The sequence below is a fragment of the Staurois parvus genome, unplaced genomic scaffold, assembly GCF_062004578.1.
Source record: "Staurois parvus isolate SC_StPar_1 unplaced genomic scaffold, SC_StPar_1.0 ptg000397l, whole genome shotgun sequence".
NCBI classification, from domain to species: Eukaryota; Metazoa; Chordata; class Amphibia; order Anura; family Ranidae; genus Staurois; species Staurois parvus.
In genome coordinates, this window is record NW_028318193.1 from 4971696 (window position 1) to 4987132 (window position 15437).

A 15437-nucleotide genomic window follows, 5' to 3' on the forward strand; every position below is an offset into this window, starting at 1 on the left:
TGATATTCATGTGATATATTTACTTTTAGATGCTGCACTTTGTTTTTACAGATTGTTTTGGGTGTTTTGTATACTTATCCACTGCTAGCTGCCTTACACAACTTTAGCGTTGACTTAATATATCTAGTTTGAACCCACAATTTGTGCAACTCTGTTTGAATCAACACAATTTAAGATACATTATTTTTAATTTGTTTCCCTTTTGGGTTACAGTGTCTTTTAAAGTTTGTAGGTGCACTCACATTGGCAGTTTGAACCAAGCCCAGGAACAGTTCACTGCCTTGGTCCAGTGTATTTGTGTAGTGTGAGTGCTCTGAACCTTGCCTGGGAGCAGTTAAGTTTACCATGCCTGGTACCACTTGGAAGAGGTGGTCCTGGGCACGTTTCACTTGAGGTGTGGTATGGTTCACTTCAGTGTGAGTGTAAACCATGCCTTTTCACAGAACTCTTCACAGATGACTGAGCACAGATCCAGGGATCATTATGGTCTGGTTGGCAAAGGTAATACTGTTAGTGTGCCTGGGACCAGCAGAGGAGTGGGGAGAGGGGACAATCAAACTCAGGTACAGTTCAGTTCAACCATTCCTAGTGTGAGTGCTGTTGGGGATACAACAGCATGTACTATATAATATTGTGTGTTAATATCACTTGACCAGTAGATGGCACTGTACACTAAGGTTACTAGTTGTGCATATGTGTAAAACTTGTTGGTTCTCTCTCTTCCTTCCTCTCTTCCCTCTCTTCAAAACCAAGATGTCTGCTGAAATGTGTTCTGTATGTTTGCAACTTAAGCCACACAAGTAAAACAGTGTTCTGCCTCATCACAAGCTACCAGTGTCTTCTCTAACACATAACCAACAAGTGCAACCCTTAATCACCATTCTGTTTATGCTGCACTACTCCCTAAGTAATGGTGAATTGTCAATAAATGCTCTACAGAGGTGGTAACCCCCCATGAAAATAAGTGACCAATAACAATACCAATCCTCACAATTAAACATAAAAATGTAACAAAAATAATCAAGATCCAATATACAATGCAATAAACGCACACCAGGGGTGTAAGCACAAATCAATGCAAGTGAAATGAAAAATATGTGATTTAGCCATGTTTATCTAAAAACACAAAGTAGTGCAAATGGCATAAACTTGCACCATGCTGTGATAACAAAAATACATACAATATAAATTTGTGCACATCAATAAAGTGCAATACTTTTAAACATCAATAAACACAAATAGACATAAATGATCCAAATGCCCATGAGTAAAGTGTCTCAGCTGAGAAAATGGTGCGTCTTCATATCACACACCAGGGCTTCATTAGGCTTAAAATGTGACAGTGATCCTCCACCAGCTAGAATGCAAGTTCACCTCAAGCAAAGACCCCTAAGATTTGGCCCAGGGTTAAGTGGGTCCAATCAATCCACTGGTAATCACAAAAAAAACAGAACAAGAGCTTCAATAGTGCAGTAGTTTATTATAAAATTAAAAGTACACAATTAAAAGCCACTCACAGGGGTCTAAGAGCCCCCAGACTCAATAATTAATCAAAGGAATACCAATGTGGCCGACTTCTGCTCTACACAGGAAATGACATCACCCGCTTCCGTTCTGACATGTCACGTGATTTTGTCAGGGATCCCTGATGTTTTATTGTCATCTGGCAGTGCAAGAGCTTTTTGTTTGCCTTTTACTTATTTCATACTTCTTCTTATTACAACTACCACAACAGAGAATATGTCTAAATTTAGGAAAATAGTGTTTTTACTAATGATTAAAGCCCAACTAAACTTTCAGTTTAAATTAGCTAAATATTTTATATCAAACAACTCCAGGCACTCAGCGTTAGTCCACATCCAATATGCCAGACTACCAACAAATGGATCTTCCATGGTTCCAAGGATTGAAACAACAGACTAGGGAATATCATTTAGCAGCAATTGCCTATGGCCATATCACCCTGAATGCGCCTAATTTCATTTGATCTCAGAGGCTAAGCAGAGTCAAGTCTTGTTAAAACTTGGATGGGAGACCATCTGGGAATACAAGGTGCTGTAGGCTAGGGAGGGGCTTAAACTTGTGACGTCATCACGCCTGTCAAGGTGCTGCCAGTGTGGTGTTTGTGTTTTGCATTGATCTCATGTTTAACATGTGAGCACCTGTATGTGTTTTAATAAATGCTTATGTAGCAGTTTTCCACTATGTGCAGCCTCTGTTTCCTATCCCATTCCTGCTGAATGGTATTTCCTGGCCTGGTATTTTAATCCTTGACCCAGTGCAAGATCTATTTGTTGGTAGTCTGGCAGTGGGATGCAGACTAACGCTGAGTGCCTGGAGTTACTAAATATATTATAGGTGCACCAAAACAAAAGCTGTGCAAAGAAAAAAAAAGAGCCACAGCCTGAGTAGTTTGCCCTCTGCCACAAGCTGCAGAGGAAGATCTGCTCTCTGTGTGGAAGCAGTGGTCTGCAGAATGCCCCATATGCATTCTTCTGAGCCAGAGCTAGGGCTCTCCAACCAGTAGGGAGCATGAGATTTTCTAATTGCAGAGCTTTACAGACTTCTGAGCAGGGAGTATGTTGAATCTCTATAGACAGACCTCTGCTTTCATACATAGAGCAAAGATCCTCCACTACAGCATACTGGAATGGGACAGATTTTTCTACGCAAGCTGTGGAAGCTTGCTAAAAAAAATAGCTGGAAGACTTTATAAACACATTTTGTTTGAGACATATGTATCTGATTCAATGATAAAATGCAGTTGGGCTTTAAAGCAGATATCCAGTGTAAAAATGTTCTATTGGATTGATTAGGGAAAGGTTGAACCCTGCATATTGTAAATCTTTTTTGTTATCTGAGGAAATTTCCTAAATTTCCTATCACTTCCTCTCCCAAATATGTTGGTCACTGAGAAGAGCGATCTCTGTAATAGTGACATACAGTACATCAACATAAAAACATGTTTTTAGAATGATGGATAAGAAGTAAAACCTCTGTCAGGTTTGTAGTGATGTCTTAGCTCCCTTTGTGGAAACACCTTTCACTTCTGGCCTCAATTACAGTGGTTCCTGGGACACAAATGAATGGAAATGTCCTCACTGGAGACCAGAATGCAACAAACACATGTCAGAGATTCTATATTTCAATATTTTTATTGAAAATCTTCAAAAGACAGTATACAGAAATATAGAAAACATAACCCACCCACATGATGAGTTGTAGCAAAACAATCAGAATCATGGAATATATAGGTACTTAAGAATACATCAACCAATGATGTGGTAAACAATAAAGCATAAACCCCAATAGAGTAGCAAGTATCCCATCAATAAGTAGGTGTGGGCAGTATCATATAACCAGATAACAAAAATAAAGAAACTGAAAAAATAAAAAAAAAGAATCGAAGAAGAGGATAAAGAATAAATTGGAAAAGAAGAAAAAAAAGAGAGAAGAAAGAAAGAAATAGGAAAAAAAGAGGGCCAGCCATAAGTCCATTAAATAATAGAGATATAACTAATCCATGGTTCCCATGTGTACTCAAATTTAGAGGTATTACTGTTAACAATACTAGTAAGTTTATCATTAATCATAATCCAATTAAGTTTCTGTTTGACCAAGTCTAGTGGAATTGTTGACTATCTCCAATGTCTAGCTATAGTAATTCTCGCCACCAACAAAAGATAAAGAATTAATTTAACTGCTTTCTTAGGAATATCAGTGGGCAATAGATGAAATAAGGCTTCTTCAGGTGATCTGCGTATATTAATTCCCATTACGGAATAAATAAATAAATAATAGTACCCTCTTGTCCGCAGTGTCAAAAACAACTGGGTGACACAGACGGGTACATTTTAGCAAGTCTGGTCCTGGGGATTTATGAGGAGCGAGGGTTGTCAAGGCATTCTGAATTTCCTCACAAGTAATAGGCTGTTCCATTAAGTCTCTATGGGCCTCTTGAAGAGAAGGAAGAATAACAGAGCTCAGGAAATTGTCGGAAGATGAAGAGATATCCCCCTGAGGTGAACGGTGTAGATCAGTATAGAAAGAGTGAAACTTTTGGAGACACTTACTGGGATCTTGAGACAAAGTTCCGTTATTTAGTCTGAATTTAGGGAGAGCCACTTGAGAATGTTTGGGAGATATCTTGCGTGCTAATAGAGTGCCCGGCTTTTCTCTCCAAGTGAAAAATGTATGGTTGGACCATAAATTTTTCACTTGGAGAGACAAGAAATTGTTTGTCAGCGGTAGTAGTAAGGCATAGGTTAAGTTCCATCCGGGCTTGGTAAAGTTTAACTAATAAATCCAGATCAGGATTCTGTTTATGTTGAGTAACAAGGTCCATGTATACTTGAGTTTTAGTTAAAATTAAGTCATTGCGAGAATTTTTAAGTCGTGAGGAAAGTTGAATAATAAACTTCCTGACCGAGGCCTTATGGGCCTCCCAATTCATAGCCAGATTCGTATCATCTGCCTTATTGATTTTAAAATACATTTGCAAATGTGCAGAAATATCCTGACAATATGAAGCATTGTGACTGGATAGATAGATAGATAGATAGATAGATAGATAGATAGATGAAGCATTGCCCAAGATAGATTAGTTAAGATGCCAATGAGGAGCAGTCCTCCCATGAGTCCAGGATGAGAGTGTTAAATAAATCGAATCATGGTCGGACCAAGCTGTGGAAAGAATTTTAGCTGTGAGCATTCTGGAAAGTGAGCGTGTATGGAGGAATAAATTATCAATACGGGAATAGCAATTATGAGCCCTAGAGAAATGAGAATAATCTCGAGAAGTCGGGTTAGCTTCCCTCTAGGCATCTATAAGATCATAACAATATAGAAGCTGGGCAAACTTACAGCTCTCTCTGGAAGGGGACCGGGAACGATCCAATATTTGAGCTAATGCTAAGTTAGAATCACCAGCCAAAATAATATCTCCCTCAAACTCCGAGGCCAAGGAGCTCAAGAAGTAATGAATAAATTCCACCTGATTAGTATTTGGAGCATAGTAAATAAAAAAAGCGAGTAAGTTTCTGCCCAAGTGACCTTTCACCAGAAGATAGTGTCCCTCCCGATCCCGGATAATTTTAGATTCAGTGAATGACAAACGGCAGGATAAGCTCTCCGTGGCATTACAACAATAACAAAGGGGATAGTCTTTGTGGACAAATCATGGGGTAAATGAAGGGGGAAAATGTATCTCCTGGAGGGCTACAATATCCGCCCCAAAAAAGCGGTACGAATTAAAGGCCTTAATACGCTTGGAAGGAGAATTGAACCCCTGAACATTATGAGACAGTAAATGGATGACCCCACTGATAGACCGTTGGGAAGACATGGTCAACAACTGATGCTCTATATGCAATAAGAGCTATCCACTCCCTGAGCACAGGAATTATCCAGAGTAACCAGGAATGAGGACGGCTGACCCTCAAGAAAAAAAGAGAAAAAAATAAATAATCCAAAAAAAAGAAGTGAAAGGAGACACTCAAAATACACAAATCTTTGTGTCTAGTAACAGTTGGTATTATACATAATAATACAATCAAACCAAACAGTAAACCAGAAATGTCAGGACTAAAGCCCTGTAAAGGAATGGATCTACCCAGAGAAACAACTCAGGGGAGAGTCTTCCAAATCTAGGAGGGCCCATAGACACCACCCGACAGCAAAAAGAACAAAAAACCCAATATCAACATAGTGCAGTATGAAAGTAACCGAATCCCACAAACGCTATAGTCAGCAGATGGTCATATTGCAACATCACAAATGGCAAAAAAAAATTTTTAAATTGTATTACTGTACCCACCTCCACTCCCTCCCCCTTTACTCTTCTCCCCTCCCCCACTCCTCCCAAAACAAAATAACAATGGCGACTAATGTTCCCAAGAGAACCACTGAGCAGCCACCACATGTTAGTAAACCACATTACAAAGCCATATTGCCGAAGTTTTTTCGGCAATTTCCTAGATCTTCCTAGAAGTTGACGCAGACCACAGTGGTGAAAGTGGCAGAGAATAAGAGGCAGTTCCTGATGGAGAATGAGATGAAGGACTATGGGAAATAATGCCTAGTTGAAGAAAAAGTCCTTCGCCTTCATGAAATGTAGAGAACTCATAAGGTTTTCGATTATAGGTAAATTGTAGCAAAAAGGGTAGGCCCACTGATAATGGATATCCCTCCACGCTAAGTGGGAAAGTAGTAACTTGAGAGACCGCAGCTTCTGGATATTGGTCGGAGAAACATCCGCAAATACTTGTATTTTATGTCCCTCAAGTTCCAACTCTGGAGTTTCCCTACTATATTTCATGACCGCTTCCTTGACCCAGAAAAAATGTGGTTTAACAATGATATCCCTAGGAGGTCCCCCCTGTCTAGGGGGGATTAATGCTCTATGTATACGATCAATTTCTGTATGAAGGTCATTGATGTCAGGCATCACGGATTGCATGAGGGATTGGGCGCAGCTAGTGAGCTCTTTGATTGATTCAGGAAGCCCTCGAATACAGAAATTATAGCGTCTAGCCCGGTTCTCCAGATCATCAATTTTAGAATAAGCTTTCTCCAACCAATCCTGTAAGTTGGAAATCATATTGGAATTTTAGGATACATTGTGGACTGTCGCATCAACTTTAGATTCAATACTGTCAAGGCGTTGGCCTAATTACTGCAAATCTTGCTTGAGATCAGCAGCCAATCTAGTAATAGCTCTATCCAATTCGCGTTGCAGTAAATCAGCAAAACGAGCGATTAGGGTCGCATCTCCTGAGTATTGTGGTGGAGTCGGAGGGATTGCTGGCGAATGATCAGGGCTATCAGGGTCAAGTTCCAAGCTGCTGCTCTGGCTAAAAAAGATAGCTGCCATCTCATTATCTAAGGGAAAAGACACAGGGGAGTCTTGGCCTAGTGATCAGGCTGAAGCCTGGTTCTTAGCTATTATAGGGCTAGGAGGCGATTGGGGGGGCCGTGGAGGGTCACTCACCCCAGTAGAAGAAGCCAACATTGCCCAGTCCTGGCCAGTAGCTGTGGTAGGGCCAATTTTTACCCACTGAGGGAGAGGTGCTGGCTGTAAAGATGTAGTAGAGGCCGCAGGAGCTGAGTCAGGTGCCATTTTAGCTCCCCTGCTCACCACAGGGATCGGGTGCTGGGAGCCACCACGGCTCCTCCCTGCTGTCCGTCCTGGCATAACTATAAAGCTCCAGAGGTCCGGTCCAGGACCGGAGAAGATCCCGGTGTCAGTGCGGCTCGGTGCCCATGTATGGGCTTGTTCAGTGCCGGGGGTGTGCGGAGCTAGCACCGGACCATGCGTGCCGGCCACCCGCGCATGCGCACTCTTCCATGTCAGAGATTCTAACCCTTCTTAAATCTATTGAAAACTAAAAGAAATAATTTCTAAATGGAGTTACACTTTAACAATGCAAATGTATCAGATTATCTATTAAAGATAACTGCTATAACAAGGAGGTTCACATTTTCCATTAAATGTATATGCAATCTGGTATTTTTAACTCAATTCCTTATTTTTAACTTGTTTAATATTTCTCAGAAAAACACGTCCAAAGGATTGGTGTCAAAGACCCTAGTGCAATTAACTCCTTTTTAATGAGTTTATATAAAATTCATAATCAAATGCACTCACAAAATAAATGCTTTAAGGGTTCTTTACAGAGTGCTCCAAAAATTTCTACAGAAAAGATTTTTTTCCCCTGACTGCCAAGCCACCTACCTAGGAGGGCATAAAATCTGTGAAGTTATGTTTGTTTGATGAGCCTTTAAAGCATTTACTTTTGTGAGTGCATATGATTATGATTTGAATATATTCCCATTTAAAAGTTAATTGTACTAGGGTCTTTTGCACTCTTTTCTTTATTGATTATGTTTCCACAGTGTCTGGTTTAATCCATTGTGGCTGACCTGCATGTTTTTACAAAAACCGGTGGGAAGGACTATAGCAGGTCCTATATTGTTCAGCAACGGGAAGTCACTATTTGTTATACAATGTTGCCAAAGGAATGGTGTACATGGTTTGATTCTTTTCAATGCTTGATAAAGCATAGTTAAATAACACCCTGGAACAATATTCATTTTTTTCCCTACCATTTTGATGTGGCTGTAACACGTGTTTTTTCTTTTGGTGATATCCAATAATCATGTTTGAGGTCATGGAAATGAATTGCAGATGTAGTTTGTGATGTAATTATTAAGCAAAAGAAGGGTTTAGTTATGGTTTCAATTATGGTTTTCAGAAACAGTTAATTATGGTTCAATGACTCTCATTCTACAGTATTTACTGGTATAAAGGGGGACATGGTAATAAGTGGGATGTTAATGTGTGTCATTGTACTCTTAATTGGTGAGCTAGTTCCCTAAAGTCCATACCTGTGAACTATAAGGTCACTAAGGTTTGACCATAATTTTCTCTTCAAATGTCACATTCAAATTTCTGTCCATAGGTTTGAAATACTGAGAATTAGTCTCACATACACTTTCTAGTTTGATACGTAATTGTAACATTACCTCAAATTCTTTGAAGGTAAAATTCTTACTTTTTTTACTTGATAATTGACAGTTCTGTGTATTTTGTAAACATTCACAATTGGTGCTAACGCCTTTTACCTTACTGGTATCTAAGCACATTTTTTGAGGTTTTGTTCTCAACTGCAATGCTAAAATGATGAATGATGTAATGTTGAAGAAGGTAGTCCGTCAAAGTCAATTAAAATATATATTGCGTTATGTTTTATGTTTGGTTTAAATTTATTATATCCATATGTAGAGTGACACAAATTGCCATTTAGGTCTACATGGGAGGCAATGAAAGCCTCTTGGTAATATTGATATTGGTATATTTTCTATATTTTCAAGGCCTTCTTAGACTATGAAAAAGAGCACCTTGGACTGTTTAAAGTGGAAGTAAACACTCTTTGGTTGGTTTATTCAACAAAAGCTGATACACCATTGGGGAAGTTGCAATGTCTGTTTACACAGTTAAAGACTTTAATGATCGGACTTCACAGAAACACTGTCAATGCTTTTAAAGTTGTTAAGTGTGGTGGTAGGTAGATTAAGGAACAGCATAACATAAGGGTATAAGCATAATAAACTTTTTGAGTTTTAACAGAATTTAAAAAAAACTGCATATACGTAGTTTAAGGCCTAAGGGATTCATTTTATTCCTCACCTTTGTTTTTTATTGTTCAATTCACATATATTTTCTATTAGTCAGCCTTCATCTTTCTAGTATTCAATTTATTATAAAACCTAAGTTGGAGCCCCGCAATCTGTACTATCTACTTCCATAAAGCAACCCCATCAGGCTGGCAATAAATCCTAAAAGAAACTGTCCTGCAGAAGGAAACCTCTTGTACTCACCTCTCTAGGTATAACTCCTGCCTTCTCTTTTTTTCATGTCTATGTCCCCTGCTGCTTAATTCAAGGAGAAGCCAGAACATAGTATGGATCAGTAGAGTGATAACATTTGTTTTGTGCAGTGGAATACAGCCACAAACATGTCAACCTGTTCCGGCCATTGAGGCCTTATTCATGAATCATGAATAAGGCCTAAATGGCCAAAACTCAACATGTTTTTGACTGTATTCCACTGCAACATGTATTGACTGTATTCCACTGCACAAAATAAGTTATCAGTCCACTGATCCATGCTGTGTGCTGGCTTCTCTCCTTGAATCAAGGCTTCAGCAACCATTTGGTCAGCGCTCCATTGGATTTCCAGAGGAGGTAGTAGCACAGTCTCATTTGTTTCTACTATGTTTACTGCTGAATTCTATGGTTCCATTCTCCAACCCCTAATTCACAGCTGTGTTCTACAGTGACATAGGTGTTGGAAGATAGAACCTCAGCATTCGGTCTGCTAATTAGGGGAGCGGTTAATTGTTCACAGACTTATATAAGTTTCTATAGAACTCACATTTTAGCTTGCTGACATTTGATGGTGGCTTGCATGTGGAATTTGTAAACAAAAGTGGAATTTTGAACTAAAGTGGAGAGTTAAAAAGAGGAGTTGAAAGCAGGAGTCTTCTAACCTGTAAGTAACATCTTACATTTCATCTAAGTACTTATATTGTAACAGGGATAATGGGTGCTAGCAAGGTTGAAGTTTTTTTTCAGTGCACAGTCTGTCATATGTATGCAAAAAGCTCCAGGATGCATACTGCTCTGACAGATGTGAGCGAGTTGCCATTCAACAAGCTCACATTAGAGATTTGGAGGAGCAAGTTGCAGCACTGAGCAGAAAGGACAACCTTGAAAGGGGCCTTCTGCTCATTGAGCAGGTGGTTAACGGGGTTGATGTGGAGGGTGGAGGGGTAAGTCAGGATTATTAGTTAGAAAGATGGGTTACTGTAGCTATGGGGAGTGGTAGGGGCTCATAGAAATGGAAGGCCAGTCCTGTATTTGAGCACCAAAACAAATTTGCCAAGGTGAGTGAAGATGTGGAGGTGACAAACACAGAGGTGGCAGCTCTGGATGCCACTGCTACCCCTAACAGTCGGGAGAGCAGCTCATCTAGTATGGGTGGTGAGGGTAGTGCAGAAAAGCCAAGACAGTTGGTGGTAATAGGGGATTCTATAATCAGTGGGACTGATAGAATAATTTGTTGCCAGGATCGCCTCAACCAAATGGTTTGCTGTCACCTTGGTTCAGCATGTGGTGGGCTTGATTAATAAATTACTGGGGGGAGCTGGGCATGACCCAGCTGTCTTGGTCCATGTTAGAACCAATTACAGAATACATGGAAGGTGGAATCTCCTTAAAAATCAATTTAAATGAACAAGGCTGCAAGCTGAAGGGAAGGACCGCCAAGGTGATATTCTTTGAATTATCGCCTGTGCCATGCACAACACAGGGGGGAGATTAGAGAACTGAATGCATGGCTAAAGACTTTGTATAAGAAGGAAGGATTTGGGTTTCTAGAGCACTGGGCTGACTCTTCATTGGGGTACAACCTATATTTTAAAGATGTTTTACACCTAAATGGAAGGGGGTCTTGGGGAGAGTTTTATGGGGGGGCTGGATAAGTATTTAAACTAGGATTGAGGGGGGAGGGTGAACTAGAATTAAATGGGGCAGACAGGTCAGTCAAGGGTCAATAATGGAGAGTGGAATGGGGATAGATGGGGGGAGGGTTATGGCAGGTTATAAGAAGGTTTCCATATTACAAACAACCACTGGAAATTAGAGTACTGTTTGTGCTACTATAAAAAATATGCAAAACAAGAGCAGAATGTGATAATGAATTAAAGTGTTTGTTCACCAATGCCAGAAGTCTGCCAAGCAAAATAGGTGAGTGGGAAGCTTTGGTGCACACAGAGAATTATGCTTTAATTGGTATTGTTGAATCTTGGCTTCACTCCTTACTTGACTGGGATATTATTATTCCTGGATATTCTCTCTTTTGGAGAGACAGGGCAAAACGTAAAAGTGGCAGGGTCTGTCTCTGTGTGAGAAGCGGTCTCAAGGCAGGTGTGAAAGAGGACCTGGTTGATGGAGAGTGTGATGAGGCTGAAGGTGGAACTGCATTTGGATGTACGTAGTTCAAAATTAATCATTGGAGTTTGTTACAGGCCGATGAGTGTTAATGAGGAGGTGGAGACTCAGTTCTTTGCACAGATGGAAAAGGCTGCAAGGGCTGGGACAGTAATAACAGTGGGGGATTTTACCTACCCTGATATTAATTGGAGTATTAGCACTGCTGGAACAGTTAAAGGGCAAATATTTATAAACCTAGTCCAAGACAATTTTATGGTACAGTTCTTAGAGGCTCCAGCTAAGAATGTTGCTCTGCTGAACCTGGTAATCGCAAACCATGCAGAGCTTATTACTAATGTTCATATAAAAGACCATCTGGGTAGCAGTGACATTAACATGATTTAATGTTAGCTGTAAACAATAAACACATACTGGAAAGATGAAAACTCTTAATTTTCAGAGCAATTTTTCCAAGGATGAGGGCTGCTCTCCAAGACTTAGATTGGGAGGGAATATTGGCATTGAAGAACACAGAACAGAAATGAGAATTCTTCAAAAAGTATGTAACACACTGCAAAATATATTTCCATGGGCAAGAAGTATAAAAGGTTAAAATAAAACCTCACATCCAAACCTCACATGGCTCACATCCAAAGTTAAAAAAGCTGTAAATAATAAGAAAAGAACTTATCAAAATGAAGGAACACTATCATCATATAAATGTTACAAAGAATATAACAGAATATGTGAAAAAGAAATCAAGGACGCAAACATGCAAAACAAACAACAGATTGCAAAAGAGACTAGAACAAACCCCCAAAATTTTTCAAAAATATTAATAGTAAAAAGGTCCGGTCTGAGCATGTAGGCCCTTTGCAAAATAACATAGAGTGGGTGACTGGGGACAAAGAGAAGGAAAATGTAATAAATACCTTCTTCAGCTCTGAGTATACAAAGGAGCGTGGAGGTGCTCATGTCCATAATGGGGATGATATTGACACAGCCCCAAATGATCCACAATGACTCAAAATTGATATGGTGCAGAAATATTTGGACAGAATAAAGGTGAATAAAGCACCTGGACCAGGGGACACAGGCATCTGACACTCCTGGAATAGTCAAGTGCCAAAAAGACTGACTGAGCCTGCAGTGCTGGAACAGAGCAGAATTAGAAGATAAAGTTCACTGGAGAGGTGAGTTTAAGAACTTCTCTTTTGCAGGGTACCTTCCTTTTAAAGTATGTAGTAAAAAACTAAATAAATATAAGGATTCTAGTTTATTTAATAGCTATGGCCAAAGTGGGTGAGTCTATTGCAAACCAGTGTCATACATGCAAGTAGGCAGAGCTGTATTCAATGGAAGAACTGAGATATATCAGACTGAGTTAAAACACAGCTGGAACAATTGTATAGTGACAATTGTATAATGATGGGGACACAAACTAGCAAGAAAGTTCAAAACTAATCCTAATAAAGTATTATTTTACCAGAACAGTAGTTAATGCTCGGAAAAGACTTCCAGCAGAGGTAGTGAGTAAGTCAACAGTAAGTGGATTCAAACATGCTAGGGACAAGCATAGATCTATACTCAGGTAAAAAAAAGTTAACAGTAAAAACATACAGTGAAAAAATAAAAATAAAAATGAGGCAGATTGGATGGATCACAGTCTTTTTTTCTTCCATCATTCTTCTATGTTTTTATGTTTCTCATATGAAGATGTTAATGTAACATTTTCTATTTCAGATGCCTGATGAGCCGATGGCCACAACTCTCAAGTGACAGGATCACTAAAAAGTGCAGAGGATATACCCAACTGTTTCCTTACATCCTTTCCATATTGGCTGGAAGAACACGGCACTAATCAAAATCTCACTAAAGGCTTGTTCACACTTACAGAAGCCCTTGCTGCTCCTCCTCCGAAGAGCAATCTGTGACTGACAGGTGGCTGAGAGGCAATCTGTTGCCTGAGATCTGGCTGTTTTAACCAGAAAAAGCACACACCACCATACTACAACTGCAACATTATAAAAACAAAAAAGAATTGTGCGCTGCCAATGTGCTGAAAAATTACTAAATAATGAGCTGCTGCAGACATGTGTTATGTGTGTAAGCATAAAAACAAAATAAATAAAATAAAAGTGTCACACTGCTAACAGAGACAATAAATATAAAGATACACTCAAACATGACTAACAGTCCCAAAAATGATGAAAAATACATTCTTTAAAGTTTGCCACTTCTGGGTTCACAGCATGGCTGGCGCTTCCCTAGCAACCAGGCATGTGGAAATTTCTCATGCCTGGTTGCTACGGAAGCTCCGGCCATGCTGTGAACCCAGAAGTGTCAACAAACAATTATGAACTTCCTAAGTGTGTGTTATGAAGGCTGCAGGTGAGCTTTCCAGCTCTATCCACAGAGTTGGCTGTGCTGACATCAGGTGCCATTTTGAAGGTTCAGAGGTGATACATAAGGGGAAGATTGCCCACAGAGGAGCAAGCTATGTATTACCACCACTAATAGGGGCGATGCTTTTTCTGACCTGTGTTCACATACAGTACCATGTAAAAAGGTGAGAGACTTACATCACTTGGAATTTAGGTGCAATCACCAGCAGGAAGATGTTCCACTCTTTCTGATATTTGAAGAATTTATTTTTCATCATTTTTTGGGACTATTAGTCACTTTTGGGTCTGTCTTTATATTTATATTTATTGTCTCTGTCAGCAGTGCAACACCTTTTTTTTATTCACAGCTGCAACATTACAAGTGGTTGTAGAATGGCTCCATTCCCTTTAATTTGTTGCATTTGGTAGCAGCACTTCTTGCTGAGCAGGACATGGGGTATATTTATTTCATGACCGTAAAGAATCATGGCCATGGCATGTTTGCAACCACACCTGGCAGCCACTGCAGCTTAAGGGGCAGTAAAGCCACAGCTCAACTCCATATTTGTACTGCCCCCAGGCCACCTGTGTGAATGCGCCCCAATAGAGGCCAGAATTTCTCATTTGCCAGCAATGCATAGAAACATGTATTTTTCTGCCCTGCATAGCAATTCTGTCAGCTACTGTTCCATGGTCCTTATAGACACAATTGTAGCATTACCCAAGTAGTAAAAGAGCATCTGCCTTATTCAGTAAACAGTGCAAGGGGCTAATTGCTAAGTGCAGCAACCTGTAGCAACAAATCAGAATTTACTTTGTTGAAGTCAGTTTATAACTTAATACATTTTAGATTGTTGCTATGAGTACTGCATGTAGTACTTAAGGGTCTATTCACTAAAGAATAAAATGTGGATATTTCATTCATGTACATGATTTGCAAATTGTTACTAAAGAATATCATGTTTTCAATTTGCATAAATGTTTGAGGGCATGAATCAACAGAATTTACTGCATGCTAGTTTTCAGAATTATGATTTTACATTTATACAATATTTGTATGGGTAATGCAAATGTTTTATATAAAAAATACCATATGATACATTAACCAATTCATTAAAATTACTTATGTAGTTTAGTGAATTGACACATTAATGTCTAATTCATAATCTCCCAGGTAATCCCTCTGTGTATGGGTAGTTTACTAATATTATTATTATTATACAGTGTTTACATAGCACCAACAGTTTGCTCAGCGCTGTACATTGAAATGGGAGACAATACACGAGACAGTACAATAACAATACAATGCGATACACGAGGGGTTCGAGGGCCCTGCTCCTTGGAGCTTACAATCTAGGAGGGAGGGGATAGTGGTACGGGAGGAATAGCTCTGGGGGATGGAGTGGTGGAAAGAGTGGAGGAGATCGGCAATTAGCTGAGGGCGGGGTAGGCTTCCCTGAAGAGGTGGGTTTTCAGGGTGCACCTAAAGGAAAGGAGAGTAGGTGATAGTCTGATGGATTAGGGTAGGGAGTTCCAGAGGATGGGGGGAAGCCCTGGAGA

At 39.7% G+C, this 15437-nt stretch overlaps 1 pseudogene; it reads left to right on the forward strand.

Moving 5' to 3' along the window:
- The first annotated feature begins 1945 nt into the window (after positions 1–1945).
- LOC149455334 (5S ribosomal RNA) lies at positions 1946–2064 on the forward strand (annotated as a pseudogene).
- Positions 2065–15437: the final 13373 nt, after the last annotated feature.